This window comes from Bison bison, unplaced genomic scaffold, assembly GCF_000754665.1.
Source record: "Bison bison bison isolate TAMUID 2011002044 unplaced genomic scaffold, Bison_UMD1.0 scf7180017864384, whole genome shotgun sequence".
NCBI classification, from domain to species: Eukaryota; Metazoa; Chordata; class Mammalia; order Artiodactyla; family Bovidae; genus Bison; species Bison bison.
This window is the reverse complement of record NW_011494956.1, coordinates 9,447,308-9,459,731: the sequence shown is the minus strand read 5'-3', so window position 1 is coordinate 9,459,731 and position 12,424 is coordinate 9,447,308. Positions and strand designations below refer to the sequence as shown.

General features: G+C 44.7%; 1 pseudogene; it reads right to left on the bottom strand.

Moving 5' to 3' along the window:
* Positions 1-7,628: 7,628 nt before the first annotated feature.
* On the bottom strand, positions 7,629-8,199 carry LOC105001852 (annotated as a pseudogene).
* Between the last annotated feature and the right edge of the window lie 4,225 nt (positions 8,200-12,424).

The window sequence follows — 12,424 nt, the reverse complement described above, 5'->3', positions numbered from 1 at the left end:
TCCATGTCCATTTCGTCAGTGATGCCATCCAACCATCTCATCCTCTGTCATCCCCTTCTCCTCCTGCCCTCAATCTTTCCCAGCATTAGGGTCTTTTCAAATGAATCAGCTCTCCGAATCAGGTGGCCAAAATATTGGAGTTTCAGCTTCAACATCAGTCCCACCAATGAACACCTAGGACTGATCTCCTTTAGGATGGACTGGTTGGATCTCCTTGCAATCCAAGGGACTCTCAAGAGTCTTCTCCAACATCACAATTCAAAAGCATCAATTCTTCGGTGCTCAGCTTTCTTTACAGTCCAACTCTCACATCCATACATGACTACTGGAAAAATCATAGTCTTGACTACTCAGACCTTTGTTGGCAAAGTAATGCCTCTGCTTTTTAGTATGCTGTCTGGGTTGATCATAACTTTCCTTCCAAGGAGTAAGTGTCTTTTAATTTCATGGCTGCAATCACCATCTGCAGTGATTTTGGAGCCCAGAAAAATAAAGTCAGCCACTGCTTCCACTGTTTCCCCATCTATTTGCCATCAAGTGATGGGACCGGATGCCATGATCTTAGTTTTCTGAATGTTGAGCTTTAAGCCAACTTTCCCCCTCTCTTCTTTCACTTTCATCAAGAGGCTCTTTGCTGCTAAGTCACTTCAGTTGTGTCCGACTCTGTGGGACCCCAGAGACGGCAGCCCACCAGGCTCCCCAGTCCCTGGTATTCTCCAAGCAAGAACACTGGAATGGGTTGCCATTTCCTTCTCCAATGCATGAAAGTGAAAAATAAAAGTGAAGTCCCTCAGTCATGTCCGACTCTTTGTGATCCCATGTACTATAGCCCGCCAGGCTCCTCCGTCCATGGGATCCTCCAGGCAAGAGTACTGGAGTGGGGTGCCATTGCCTTCTCCTTCAGTTCTTCATTTTCTGCCATAAGGGTGGTGTCATCTGCATATCTGAGGTTATTGATATTTCTCCCAGCAATCTTGATTCCAGCTTGTGCTTCCTCCAGCCCAGCATTTCTCATGATGTACTCTGCATATAAGTTAAATAAGCAGAGTGACAATATACAGTCTTGATGTACTCCTTTTCCTATTTGGAACCAGTCTGTTGTTCCATGTCCAGTTCTAACTGTTGCTTCCTGACCTGCATACAGGTTTCTCAAGAGGCAGGTCAGGTGGTCTGGTATTCCCATCTCTTTCAGGATTTTCCTTAGTCGGACAAGACTAAATGACTAACACACATGGCTAAAGCTCCCTGGGGGAAACTGCATCCCAGTTTGAAAGGAGACTTTGACCTTGAGAAGGTAGGACACAATGTTCTGAGACTCATTCAAATTCAGTAGGAAAGAGGGACTTCCCTGGTGGTCCAGTGGTTAAGACTCCACACTTCTACCTCAGGGAGCACAGGTTTGACCCCTGGTTGGGGAATTACAATCCCGCAGGTCCCACAGGGCAACCAAAATAACCCTCAACCAACAAAACAAAACAAAACAAAAAAACCCAAACACCAAATTCTACAGAAAAGAGTGCTCTAACTGAGTATGCCATGGGTATGAAAAAGGGAAATATGGGAGCCTATTATGGACTGAGAATTTCCCAGGTGGCAGAGTGGTAAAGAATCTGCCTGCCAATTCAGGAGACGCAAGAGATGCAGATTCGATCCGTGGGTCAGGAAGATCCCCTAGAGCAGGAAATGGCAACCCACTCCAATATTTTTGCTTGGAAAATCCCATGGACAGAGGAGCCCAGTGGGCTACAGTCCACAGGGTTGCAAAGAGTCAGACACAATTGAGCACACACATGCACATGTGGCCGGAACGTCTGTGTCTCCCTGAAATTCATACTGAAGCCCTAACATATATATGATGGAGTGTGGCTGTGTTTGGAGATGGGGCCTTTAAGGAAGTAATTAAGGTCAAATGAGGTCATAAGAGAGGGGCCCTGATCCAATAGAATTTGTGACTTCATGGGAAATAGATGGGGAAACAGTGGAAACAGTGGCTGACTTTATTTTTGGGGGCTCCAAAATCACTGCAGATGGTGACTGCAGCCATGAAATTAAAAGATGCTTACTCCTTGGAAGGAAAGTTAACGACCAACCTAGAGAGCATATTGAAAAGCAGAGACATTACTTTGCCAACAAAGGTCCATCTAGTCAAGGCTATGGTTTTTCCAGTGGTCATGTATGGATGTGAGAGTTGGACTGTGAAGAAAGCTGAGCACCAAAGAATTGATGCTTTTGAACTGTGGTGTTGGAGAAGACTCTTGAGAGTCCCTTGGACTGCAAGGAGATCCAACCAGTCCATTCTAAAGGAGATCAGCCCTGGGTGTTCTTTGGAAGGAATGATGTTAAAGCTGAAACTCCAGTACTTTGGCGAAGAGTTGACTCATTGGAAAAGACTCTGATGCTGGGAGGGATTGGGGGCAGGAGGAGAAGGGGACGACAGAGGATGAGATGGCTGGATGGCATCACCGACTCGATGGACGTGAGTTTGAGTGAACTCCGGGAGTTGGTGATAGACAGGGAGGCCTGGCGTGCTGCGATTCATGGGGTCACAGAGAGTCGGCTATGACTGGGTGACTGAACAAGAAGGGACACCGGAAAGCTCATTCTCTTTCTCCATGTGTAAGCATCAAAGAAAGGCTGTGTGAAGACAGAGCAAGAAGGCACCATCTGAAAGCCAGGAAGAGTGCTCTTGACAGAAATAGAGTTGACCACAATCTTGATCTTGAACTTCTGGCCTCCAGAACTGTGAGAAAATAAATTTGTGCTATTTAAGCCACCCAGTCTGTGGCATTTTGTTATGGTACAGAGGTGCAGTACATGTGTCACATCGTTCCCATCAATGCCTGAAAACCTCCAGATTGCAACTACTTCATTAAAGATTTTTAGGTAGGAAAATGCAAATTGGCATTTTTGAAAGACAGCTCTGGTGGTAAAGCAGGTAGGATGGGAGAGGGATAGGAAGTAAAGAGCCTACTTAGGGGTATCTCAGTAACTGAAGTGGAAGATGATGAGAAGCTGAGCTAAGCAGCTGCAGTAGAAACAGAGAAGACCAATTTGAAAGGAGTTAAAGGGGCAGCATCTACAGAATCTGGTTACTGAATACAAAAGACAAGGAAGAAGAAAGTGATGACTGTCTAGTTTCTAGCTTGGGCAGTTGGCCAAGTGAAGATGTAATTCATCCAAGCAGAATATGTAAGGAGGAACACGTGTGGGGAGAAAAAGAAATTCACTTCTATTAAATCTCAAGTATCAACCCACAAGGTACTTATTTATGACATGGAAACAGAATGTCTCACAGAGGACAAAGCTGGCAGACACCACCTTAACCAGGTGATCAAAAAGGTAATGTCACCAGTAGTGGAATGGGTAGTCACCAGGAGCTCCCCAAAAAGATGTACAGAGAAGAACTCAGCATTGCTTATGTAGTGTTCCTGCCAAAAACGCATAACACAAACTGGGGGAATAGTCTGTAAAGTAACTGACTGGCCTGTATTAATAAAAAATGTCAAGGTTGTGAAAGACTAGGTAAAATCAAAGAACCTTCCCAGATTAAAGACATGTAACAGTTGAATGCAACTTGTGATCCAGGATTTTCTTTTTCAATAAAGATCATCGTTGGGACAGTTGGTGAAATTTGAATGCGTTAGTCACTTTGTTGTGTCTGACTCTTTGCGACCCCACAGATGGTGTTGCCCACCAGGCTCCTATGTCCTTGGAATTCTCCAAGCAAGAATACTGGAGTGGGTTGCCATTTCCTTCTCCAATAAATTTATATATATATATATATATAGTATTGTTAATTTCCTGACTTTGATCATTGCACTAACTCATATAAGAGAACCCTTGTGTTTTAGGGTATATACATGCAAATATTTAGGGGTAGAGGCACTACACATACCCCAAAATGGTTGCAAGAGATGGGAAAAGGGAGGGAGGGATAGAAGAGAGGTGAGGAGAGAGAGATTCAGAGAGAATGGCAAAGCCATAAAGCAAATATTTTTAAATGACTGGCCTGTATTAATATTAACTGTATTCACATTTGGATGTATGCCCAGGTGGCTCAAGTGGTCAAGAATCCTGTTGCCAATGAAGGAGAGGCAGGCAGGAGACGTAGGTTCAATCCCTGGGTAGGGAAGATCCCCTGGAGAAGGGAATGACTACCCGCTCCAGTATTCTTGCCTGGAGAATTCCATGGACAGAGGAGCCTGGTGGGCCACAGTCTATACGGTCACAAAGAGTCGGACATGATTGAATAACTTTCACCCTCACTTTCATCTATGAGCCTAAAATGATATCTAAAGACAAAGTGTTTTAAAAGAATACGTTTTGTGACTCAACAAATTAGATGTAGGTGCTTGCAGTTATCAGAGTTTTGTGCATTTTTTATTAAGTAAGCATCCTCCATTCCTAGAGAGTGAGCCCTTAGCAAACTCACCTCCTGGGTTCACGTCATCTGTCCTTCCTCCCCCATGCCCCTTTGCAGTCTCCCTGGAAGATACACATTCTCAGGCCTTCACTCTGCTTTCCCCAGGAACAGCCAGTCATTCAGATTCTGAGACTCCATGTGCCCTTGGGCTGAGAGTCCCCTGGACCTACAGCCTCTTGGAGGGAGCATCCTTCACCTGCTGTCCTCCTGGGTCAGTCTCAGAGTTCCAGCCTCATCAAGCTCATCATCCCTATGTCCCATCCTTTCAGACTATCCTCCTCATAAGAAGTCAGAGAGAGTCTCTGGATCACTCCCTCCCAAGAACTAGGAAACCTTCCCCAGCCAGTCTCTGTAAAGGCCCATCACTTTCTTTTGGAGTCTGGGGGTGATGAGTGGCTTGATCAGTCTCTCTTGTCTCACTTTCTTGGTGTGACAGGACAGTACTATGGGTGCCTCCTCACATCCTTATATGAGAGGCCAGATCTGTGCAGGATCCACAAGAGTCTGGGAGACCCATTCTGTGGGCAGGCTTTGGCTGTCTCCACATTCTGGCCTATAACAGCAAGAGGCTAGAACAGTATACCCAAAAGAGTTGTATCTGGCCTATGGCATTTCTCCACGCCCTTCTAGGGGGCAAAGATAAGGAGGGCATTTCTTATTAAGACAAGTGAAAGTGACCTCCAAGTGATGCCTCATTGCACCTGGGGGATGCAATGTGACAGATCTGAGAAATCTAAAAGCAAGAGGCTGAGGCTACTGCCCTAAGGTTTCAGAGTGAGGGAGAAGGAGGAAACTGGGATGAGGTGCAGTGGGAGGGAGCTTCTGTCTACTGAGAGGGCACACGATTCCCAGGAGGGATTGACCAGAGACATCTCTTAAGGGATTCATCCAAAGTGGGGGGTGCCAGAGGGATTGACCTAGCAGAGAGGGGTGCTGAGGAAATCTAGGGGCCAAATGTTTGGAGTTGTCAGCTGTTGGCTGGAAGAGACATGGCCAGAATTGAGATTCAGAACAGAATCTCCAAGAAAGTCACCTAAGTGGTCCACGAAAGAAAGAGGCTGCTTTGAACATCATCAGGCTCAGAGAGCCACAGAGCCACATCATGCCAGGACAGGTCATCTAAGACCGTGTCATTCTCCATCCCCCTTCCCCTGGACCCCGCCTATCCCTAAGGAGTCAGCAACCACACTGAGTGTAGAAGGAGCTCAGGAAAAGGCAAGAAGTCAAACTCATCCTCCCTCCTCTCGACAACCTTCCAGCCTGTTGTCATTCAGTCACTAAGCCAACTCTTTGCCACTCTGTAGACTGTAGCACAACAGGCTCTTTTGTCCTCCACCATCTCCCAGAGTTGGCTCAAATTCATGTCCACTGAGTCTGTGATGTTACCTAATCAACTCATCCTCTGTTGCCCCCTTCTCCTTTTGCCTTCACTCTTTCCCATCATCGGGATCTTTTCCAGTGAGCCCACTCCTCACATTCAGCCTGGGGCAGGTCTAAATCAGGGCAGAGAAGAAGGCTTGATACTGAAGTGAGAAGTTTGGATTATTAGTTTGAACTAGACACTTAAATTACTGTCGTGAGACAGTTTGGGTCACTAAAAGTGACTAGACAAGCAGCAGAACCTGTATGACACTTCACCCCGGGCTGAAAGAGGAGACCCAGAGCAGGGCGAAAAGCACTTGGAATCAGAAATAAAATTGTTTTGTACACACAGGATTCAGCTTATGCAATAAAATGGCCAGTGCAGGCAGGAATTGCTAGCTCCTATTCCTCCGTCTCAGTGAACTCCGGGAGTTGGTGATGGACAGGGAGGCCTGGCATGCTGCGATTCATGGGGTCCCAGAGGGTCGGACACAACTGAGCGGCTGATCTGATCTGATCTGATCTGATTCCTCCATCTGGGCTTCCCAAGTGGTGCTAGTGGTAAAGAACTTGCCTGCCGATGCAAGAGATATAAGAGACGCAGGTTCTTTCCCTGGGTTGGGAAGATCCCCTGGAAGAGTGCATGGCAACCCACTCCAGTATTCTTGCCTGGAGAATCCCATGGACAGGGGAGCCTGTTGGGCTTTGGTCCATAGGGTCACACAGAGCTGGACACGACTAAAGCAACTTAGCATGCACGCACTCCTCCAGTCAGATCCTTTCTTTCTGGAGTCATTTTTGTCTCCTGTTCCCTTTTTTGTTCAGATAAGATTCTCCTAAGGGTTCTTTTCTGGAGCTGGTGTTGCTGCTTTGGAATTAAATGCCCAAACAGCTTTTTCACCTCCAAAACACCATGGAAGCTGCTCAGAAGTTACTCTCACCATCAGGAGTGACTGACTGCCTTTCAGAACCAGGGTCTCCCAAACTTTCACCACTTAGAAAACTGCCCAGTGGGAGATGTATCTTCCTCGGATGACCCTGGAGTGGTGTGACTGGGAACGTGCACTGTGGTCAGAGCTGCATCAGTTCCTGCCCCAGGTATCCTATTTACTAGCTGTCTGACCTGCGGGACTTTTTAAAAACCATCCTGTGCTGAGAGATGCAGAATAACTACAACTACAAAAGCAATAATAAGCAACAATCATATCAACCTGTGTGGGTTCATATGAAGAGACTGGCTCAATACAGGGCACTATTAGTTCCTGTGTTTTGCTGGAAAATAGAAATATTTTTCAGAAGAGTTCCTTTGTTATTGAATCTCTCCACCACTGAGCTTTGCTGCCGGAGGAAGCTTTGGGCCAGTTCTGTAGCCAGCGCCTTTCAGTGCGTGTATGCTCAGTCGCTTCAGTCATGCCCGACTCTTTGTGATCCCGTGGACTCTAGCCCACCAGGCTCCTCTGTCCATGGGGATTCTCCAGGCAAGAATACTGGAGTGGGTTGCCAGGCTCTTCTCCACAGCTCCTTTCTACTGCTACCCAAGTCTCCTTTCTCAGGGTTTGGAAGAACTCAAGGGTATCATGTACTGAAGCCCCACTGCATTATTCTCCCACAGCCCTGGGGAGGGATGAGCCAGTGGGTGACACATCGATCTTTAACCTGCCATGAGTAGAGCCTGGTGGGTCTCCAGCCCCAACCTTTTTTTTTTTTTTGAGTTAAATGCATTGTATTTTTAAACAACCTACATGATATGATTTTTTTTTTCCCTCAAAAACAATGCCTCCACTCCAAACAAATCAACTTTCAAAACAAATGAAGAGCTTAAGATGACATCAGTCTCCTTTGTCTAAGTCCTGGTGTTGCTGGATGAAAAGCAGCAGTCAGTTATGATCATGGTGAGAGATCCAAAGTCATTGTCAAATTTGTTAATGTTTTCCATTTCTAAGCCATCTTTAAAGAAAATCATCTATGGGGTCACATCATCCTCAGGGTAGTCCATCAGAGCAACCCTGCCATCTGGATCATTTTCACCAATAAAGAGCTAATGGTGTTTGAAATCAGCAAGAATGTGCTTGATTTGTTCTGCAGTCCTTGTCATAAAAGGTTTTACTCCTTTTGGTCTCTGTTCTTCAAATTTCCCTTTGACTGACTTCATGTAATCTTTGATGGCCTTCTTGTAGGCTTCTTTTGTGAAGCTGGTTTCCTAGAAGGGACGGTTCATGACAATCATCGACACCAATGATTACTTACTGTACTTTCGGTTCCTTTGCCCTCTGGGCCTTCAGGGGAGGCATTTCCACCAATGAGCCAGTCATCAATGTTACCCTCTGTCCTCCTGACCATCCTCCCCACTCCTCCAGACACAGATGTCTGGAAAACATCTCATCATGGCTGATAAGGTCCCGGTAGATTGTCATGGTAGCAACTGGAGGGACGCATTGGTGGTGTTAGCTTAGTATGAGCACAGAGCTCAGAGCTAGTGCAGTGCTGCCCGAGAAACACTGGAGTGAGATGGGGGACAGCAGCGGAGTGGGCGGAAAAGTCCTATCCTTCTTTGATGACCACTGGAGGTACAAACTCAAATGTGTACCAAGCAGGCAAGTGACACAGTTCTTGGCCTCAGAAGACCTTAGCTATGTCTTCAGAGCATGAAAATCAGCTGGGCCCTGCTCTGGGTCTTGCCAACTGGATAGAGCATGCTTCCAGTGTTCAGGGTGAATGGACAAATATACCCAGACAAACACAGAAATTTCTTGAGTACAGAGTAGGAGATGAGACAAGTGCATGATTGTTCAACTTTCCAGTTTTCTTTTCAGACCCATTATTGTATCAGTCTAAAATGACAGGAAGGGACTTCCCTGGCAGTCCCGTGTTTAAGACTTGGCCTTCCAATGCTGGGGACTCAGGTTCAATCCTTGTTGGGAAGTTAAGATCCCACATGCCTCCTGGCCACAAAACCCAAAACATTAAAAAAAAAGAAGAAGATAATGTAAAAAATTCAGTAAAGACTTTGTAAAAAATAAAATGACAAGAAAAGTCACTGTCCGCAGTGGAGGCGGAGTGGATATACCATCACAGTTTAAAAGGAAGGAGGCTAAGAAGTGACTGAAGTCAGGCAGGCTTAAGGGCATAGACTGTGCCATGCTCCAGCATTCTGGCCTTCAAGGTCCTGTTCTGGAAGCTGGGCAAACACGAGAATATTTTTAATGGAGGAGCTAGAGGCTTTGGGATAAAAATTGGCATGTGTTTTTTAACACATCCCTGTCATGGCCCTGTTTGATCTTGAGGTAAACTGTTAAAAGAACGTTTTGAATATTCTGCAAAATATTCTGAATGTTAAAGGTATTGCTTCACCTTTCACCACTGTAACTTATCAAAAAGAAAAAGGCCAGTTGCATTTAGAGGCAAGTTGTACAGTGTAACCGAGTGCATAATACTTGAGATACAAGTGAGATGAATAGGAAAGCAAGTCATCAATGACCAAAGGAATTTGCCTCTCCACTAATTCTGCCTAATGAGTGTACAGCCCTATGGAAATGATCTACATTTCAATATTAAAAACAAGCACATTTCTCTTCCCCCTGACTCACCAGAAAGAATGCAAATAAATAACTCAGGGCCAGGAGGTAGCCCTTATATTGCTGTTATGGGTTGGTGGGTGCTGACTCAAAACACTCCTCTATTTAGGGATTAGTTCCTAGCTGCAGGGCATATTCTTAATAAGTTCCCCTACTTTAGCCACCATGATGCCAGCCAACTTATGGCGAAATGACTGAATGGGTTAAAAACTTGTGAAGAAATAGGAAAGGGCAGAGTAGTGAATGGAGGGGGTAGAGATAGGAGTGAGGGCCTTTAAACACATTCATTAATAATTTGAGGAAGGAAGTGAAGGGCAAGTTTGTGTATGATGCAATATTGTTCCAGTTACTAAACATCATGAAGAAATGAGAGGAACTGTAGTTGAATTTAAAACACAATGCAAGGGCCATTAAGGGAGGGGGATACAACAGGCTTCTTGTCATAGTGAGTAAATCTTGACAGAACCTTATTTCCCAAATATTTTACATTAAGGAAACACTGACTTTGCTAAAAATCTCTGCAAAGCAGACCAGTACTAGCAAAAGAATAGTAATGTCCTTAAATGTTTATTCAGAAATAGAGTAATTTAGGAATACTTTCAGATGGAGAAAAAAATGGAGTTTTTGAGTTTTAGTGAAATAGTATGATAATTCTGAAATCTGCAATAGGATGTCTGCCTGGGAGGGAAAGAGGGTACTTTTACACTTTATGTAAAATTGTTTTCAAACAGTTTAGTGATAGAGCTATGCACTTGGGGTTAAACTGGTGGAAAGACAGAAAATTAAGAGAATCTGTACAGACAATATTTTAAAGAAAGGAAGAAACCTTGAAAAACTAGCCTTCAATTTAAAATTACAGGTTGTTATTAAGGTGTCCCATTCTTATCTTAACTATTTGGACAGGTATGAAAAGGAATAATAAATACAAATCAAGAATTTCCCAAACAGGAACATTTCAAGTCTGCAGAGTGGAGGAATAACTGAGCTAATATGATTCAAATCATTCATTCAAAAGATATTTATTGGGAGAGTTAAAAAAAAAATGAACCTAGAAGAAGAGATAAACAAGTACACAGGTAACAAAACACCAGGTGGAAAACGATCAATGCCACAAACAGGTACAAATCAGAACCTCTGTCCAAGAGAACCTCTTTCTGAGAGAAAAAAAGAGATGGATGGGGCAGCATTTGGTCAGGGAGGAGGAAGAACCGTACTAAAAGAGTCAGGCTGGTTGGAAAAGTGGCTCAGGGTGGTGAGGGATGCAGCGTCAGGTAGGCCTGGTCCAGGACCAACCCTGAAGACTCGCTCGAGGAATCTGAACTTTACTCTTCATTTCTAGTACTCTTTATGACCTGTAGTGTAGCTTGCTGCAGGCTGAAGGGATGAATGAAGCCATTGAAATGCTTTTTTGAGCAGACAAGCGACAAACTCCAATTTTTGTTTTAAAAAGATTAAGTGGTGTGTAGGAGGGAGGAGGATGGGAGATCTATTCTAAAAGTTTACTGAGTTAACCCTACTTTGTGCCCAATACTCCATTAGATGCTTCACACACACATTCTCAATAATGATTTAATCCCGAGAAGCACCCTTTGAAGAAGGAAGAATAAGGACAGAAATTTCCATTTTACTGTTAAAAAACAGGTTCAGAAAGGTTGCATAACTTTCCAAACGTCACACGTGTAAAAGTGATAGAATTAGTCTCCAACCCAAGTTTGTCTCATAAGCTCCTTCTTTTTGAAAACACACACAAACACTGTAACACGTTGACACTACTCAAATGAGGACACGATGGTTTTAAAAAGGACAATGACAGGGAATGGAAAGGAAGGAAGAGAGAGAAGAGATTGCAGCAGAGTCAGAAGTATGTGGCAACTGAAAACTGTAAGGGGATAAGGGATTCAAAAAAAGAGTCTAAGTTTCCAGTCCAGATAACACAATACGGCTGTGAACTCAGATCTGCAAATGAAGATAAGGAATTAAGTTTAGGGTTTATTGTTTTTGAGATGACAGCAAAACATTCATACAAGAGGAGGCAGGTTCATTTTCTCCAACATGTGTAAAAATCACATAGAGGCCACTGGCAACCCACGCAGAATTTCAAGTGTCAGTCCTAGGCCACAGATGCACACCAAGGCCATTGTCTCTGGCTGCCCAGCCTTTGCACAGGTGGCTTCTGCTCCTTGGCACCTTTCTACCTCTCTCCATCTTCAGTTCATCCCTAGGCCCATTTCCCAGGACAGCCTTCCCTGACTCCCCAGTTTAATCATCTTAATTCTTTTCTCCCAGTGCCTCTGTCCTTTTCTGCATCTCCTCCCAGACTGACCAGCTGGAGGGCTGGGGCTGTCTTCACCTTGACATTGTGCAGTCTCTGAAGGTATCTATTGTTAAAGTCTGACCCTCAAAAAATATTTGTTGGCAGCCTGACTGATTGCTATTGTTGCCCTAGAAAACAACCCTACCCTGCCCTGTTAAGTCACAGTTTCTTCCTTCTTAGGACAGTGCAGTTAACCTCAAGACTAGGAAATCATCTTCCTCCTCACATACCAGGCTATTATTCATGCAGTTTACTCACTGCAAAAATTTCCCTTGAAAAAAAGCTAACAACTAGTCAAAGATTTACGAGCTTCCTAGTGTCAATCAACTTTTCCAACAGATCACTTCTGGGCTGGGGTGTGGGGAATGAAACCCTTCTTTGCTCTTTGTTTTCAAAATACAAGTGGTGGTAGAGGCTCTTCAAAATTCCTCTTTGGGAGGGTCTCAGGCGCTGCACTCAGGTTGTGATTGGGAGTATGGACCTTTTTTTGAACCAGCTTTCGCAGAGTAAACAGTGTTCTTACTTGAAAGTAAGAATTTCTCTCTGTGTGGTCCAGCTTCAGGGTGAGGGCATGTGGCTATCACTGGGGAAGTGGGGGAGTCTCTAAGGCACCTCGGCTCCTTTTGAAAAACGTAGCTTTGAGGTCCAGTGGCAACTGTCAAATTCCATTCTATGTTCTTTCCGCAGGGATTTCCCTTGAGCGTTAGATGTATAAATCCGCTGAGGGGCGGGGAGGGGGGGGTGCGGAAA